Consider the following 4,510-nt stretch of genomic DNA (forward strand, 5'->3'; position numbering starts at 1 on the left):
ACGTTCATAGAGAGCTAGAGTAGAGGAACACCCTGACGAAGGACATAGGAGGCTGGGAGATGAACGGAGATGCAATAAGGAAGAAAACTAAGAGGAGGAGGAGGAAAGCACAGAGGAGTAGGTATTAAGAGTAGCCAAAATAACTCCAGCACAAAATGATCAATATTCCCCTACGAAAGGGAACCAAGAGAGAGAGAGAGAGAGAGAGAGAGAGAGAGAGAGAGAGAGAGAGAGAGAGAGAGAGAGAGAGAGAGAGAGAGAAGGGGAAGAGAGGGAGTGAGCGAGAAAGAGGGAGGAAAGAAGGGGAGGGCCACCAATCACCTGAATTGAGGGAGGAGGAGGAAGAGGAGCAGGAGGACGAGGAGGAGGAGGAGAAGGAGGAGGAGGAGGGGGAGGAGGAGGAGGAGGAGGAGGAAGAAGAAGAGGCAGTGTCAGAGGGGAAGGAAAGGGTGACGTCAAGAGAGAGGAAGGAAAGAGAAGGAGGAGGAGGAGGAGGAGGAGGAGGAGGAGGAGGAGGAGGTGACAAGGTTAGGAATAAAGAATAGACAAGGGAGAAAAATTTACATGTCACTCTGGATTGGAAGGAAGGAAGGAAGGAACGAACGAACGAAGGAAGGAAAGGAAAGGAAGGGAAGGGATGACGACAGTAAAGGAGGAGAGAAGAGAGGGAGGAAAGAAGGGAGGGGAAGGAAAGAAGAGATACATTATAGACATTGAAGGAGGAAAGAAAAGAAAACATGGAAAGAACTAACGTCAGGAGAGAAAGAGGACACGAATGAAGGAAGGAAAAGAAAAGAAAAAAAGAAATAAGGAAGGAAAAATGAAATGGGATATGAGAAAGGAGTGGGGAGCGTCGTCAGGAGGGGAAGGAAGGAAGGAAACAAATAAAAGAGGAGAAAAAGAAGGTAAAAAAGGAATGGCGATAGGAAGAAAAAACGAATGAAAAGAAGAAGATTCCATGAGAGAACATAAGAGGAATGTTGGATGGAAGAAAGCGAGAGAAGAAAGGATGAAAGAAAGAATAAATGGAGAGTTATGAGCAGAGAGAGAGAGAGAGAGAGAGAGAGAGAGAGAGAGGAAGGTAATTAGCAATAGGTAACACAATGGGTGATTAGATCCATTAGGTGAGGCGGAAGCTGAACACGTGTGGAGGGAAGATGAGAGACAAACATATGAAATTTGGAGCTCCGTATCTCTCTATACCCTTAGTACGTTTCCGCCCTTGATAGACACACACACACACACACACACACACACACACACACACACACACACACACACACACACACACACACACACACACACACACACACACACACACACACACACACACACACATAGTCAACACCTTTGAGAGCAGGATACACCACGCACACAGACCGATAAGCACACACACACACACACACACACACACACACACACACACACACACACAGTTCACAAAGAGGATAAGCAGGAAAATGAGATGGACGACAGCGACGATGAGGAAGAAAAGCAAGAAGAATACAAGGAGAAAGAACAACAACAACAACAACAACAACAACAACAACAACAACAACAACAACAACAACAACAACAACAATAATAACAACAACAACAACAAAGACAAGCATAAAACAAAAATAAGATGATGATGATGATGATGATGATGATGATGTTGGTGATGCAACAAAAGAGGAGGAGGAGGAGGAGGAGGAGGAGGAGGCCAGCTGAAAGGATATCCGCAAAGAAGAGCGGCCTAAGAACAGATACAACCATCAAGGCCTTGAGATACAGATACAAACACACACACACACACACTCTCTCTCTCTCTCTCTCTCTCTCTCTCTCTCTCTCTCTCTCTCTCTCTCTCTCTCTCTCTCTCTCTCTCTCTCTCTCTCTCTCTGACCATCATTCAAAGCCTCCTCCAGCATACGAGTCCTCAGGCCTAACTCAAGCCCGCCCCTCCACGCCACGGCACTAAGCAGCAATCCTTCCTGCCTTCCTTACCGCTACTTGGCCGTCGGCGTCTTGGTCTCGTTACCACCAAAGCGTACGTGCCAGGCTCTCCTCGTCCTCCCGGCCGCCCCTTGTCACGTCCGGAAGGAGTGGCCACAACAATGTTAGGAGGGGGTGGCTGTCAGGAGGACGGGGTGGTGGTAGCGGCAGTGAAGGATAGCTTAGTTGGGCAGTCCCGGTGACGCATATCCGTTGAAGACGCGACGTAGGGCGGGAAGGGGCGAGAAGACCCAACCCGCCCTACCACCACCGCCACCACCACCACCACACACCACACATACATACACACATACACCAACCACCCGGCCCCTCTCACAGCCCCCAGGATGTGCTCAATCTCCTCTGGTGTCCTTCAAGATGTGTCCCCTCTCACAGTCTCCTCTCTCGGCCCCTCTCCCTCCTCTTTTTCGTTCCACCCCACCACCCAAGTCTTCATCCGAGTCTCAGAGCATAGCAAGCGAGTGTAGCGTTTATTTATTTATTGCCATTGCATCTTTTTCCCTCACTCTCTTTCTCTCTGTCTCTCTCGCCTGGTATCGACATATGGGTATCGCGGAAGACATATGCGGTGGTGCGGGGAAAGGCTTTGTCCGCCGCCCCCCTTGCTCCTGTGTAGCTCCGATGGGAGAGGAAGTGAGTAATAGTGGGAGTGTTCTTGCTCTTACGTCACGAGGACACGGACGAGGAGAGGACTTAGGGTGGTGAGGAGAAGGACGAGGAGGACAAGGAGGGGCAGGAAAGGAGGTGCTGAAGGAATGAAACGGAGAGTGGAGGGCGTGGAGTGTTGAACAGGGGAAGAGAGACAGAGAGGGAGAGAGAGAGAGAAGTAGCAGAGGAATAGTGGGCGGAAAGAAAGAGAGAGGATCTGGAAGAGAAAGAGGAGGAGGAGGAGGAGGAGGAGGAGGAGGAGGAGGAGGAGGAGGAGGAGGAGGAGGAGGAGGAGGAGGAGGAGGAGGAGGAAGAAGAGGAGGAAAAGGAGGAGGAGGAGGAGGAGGAGGAGAAACACTACGGCGAACGAACAGGATTCTAGAAAGAGCATAGTAGTGAAGGCAGATAGAGGAAGCAGCAAGAAAAATGCTTGGGATGGAGCGCTGAAGAGGAAGGGAAAACAGAGAGAGAGAGAGAGAGAGAGAGAGAGAGAGAGAGAGAGAGAGAGAGAGAGAGAGAGAGAGAGAGAGAGAGAGAGAGAGAGAGAGAGAGAGAGAGAGAGAGAGAGAGAGAGAGAGAGAGAGAGAGAGAGAGAGAGAGAGAGAGAGAGAGAGAGAGAGAGAGAGAGAGAGAGAGAGAGAGAGAGAGAGACTCAACACTGGCTAAACACAGCTTCTCTCCAGGTGACGCAGCTCTCACTCCCTCAAACCCACAGCAAAGGGAAGGCAGGGGAGCCGCAGGTGTTTCTAGCTTACCTGAGGGAGCGCCTGTCTGCCACCGATCATGAATAGATAGATAGACAGAAGAGAGAGAGGGAGATAAAAAAAAAGTATATGTATAATCTTTCTCTTGTTGTTGTTGTTGTTGTTGTTGTTGTTGTTGTTGTTGTTGTTGTTGTTGTTGTTGTTGTTGTTACTGTTGTTGTTGTTGTTGTTGTTGTTGTTGTTGTTGTTGTTGTTCTTTTTCTTTGTTTCTTCTTCTTCTTCTTCTTCTTCTTCTTCTTTCTACTTCTACTCTTCTTCTCTTTTCTTTTCTTCTTCTTCTACTTCATCTTTCTTTTCTTATTCTTCTACTTCATATTTCTTTTCTTATTCCTTTTTCTGTTTTTTTTTCTTCTTTTTCTTATTCTCCTCCTCCTTCTTCTTTTCCTCCTTTTTCTTCTTCTTCTTGGCACTATTAATCCCTGCAATGGTCGGGCGCTCTTGTATGTTGTGGCCAATAACTCCTGCCCAGTGCATTCGTTTCGTCCAGATCCAGCTGTCTCAAGTCTCTCGGGAACGTACATAATCCAAACCAACACAACACAACGGATCGGTAATGTTGGCAATCACTCGTATTCTGAAACGCTCCGTGCTCTCACAAGGATCATTTTCAGAGACTAGAGATTACTTTACGGGTTCTCATTGATATTTTCTTCCATTCATGATGTAAAACTGCTAATAAACATTCCTTATAATCATGAAAGCACCCTTGCAAGACCACAATAATCTCCACTACAGCCTGATAGAAGTAGGTCAGATAAAACATACACACGCTTCAGAACATCAGGTCAGTAACTTAAAATTTACGAGGAAATGAAATAAAATCTTTCTACACACACACACACACACACACACACACACACACACAGACGCACGGATGCTGCCACACATACACACACATACACGTACATGCTTTGAACTTCATAAAAGAAAACCGAGTCGCCAGTAACACGCGGCGACACTTAGGTAGTGAAAACCTGGAGGAGAAACCATAGACTTTTTACATCAGACGAAGACGTGAGAGGAAGGGCATGAGAGACGAGCCAGAGGGAGAGAGAGAGAGAGACGGAGAGAAAGTGGAGCAGAGGATGGAATGGAGAGAA

Source organism: Scylla paramamosain, chromosome 21 (genome assembly GCF_035594125.1).
Source record: "Scylla paramamosain isolate STU-SP2022 chromosome 21, ASM3559412v1, whole genome shotgun sequence".
NCBI lineage: Eukaryota > Metazoa > Arthropoda > Malacostraca > Decapoda > Portunidae > Scylla > Scylla paramamosain.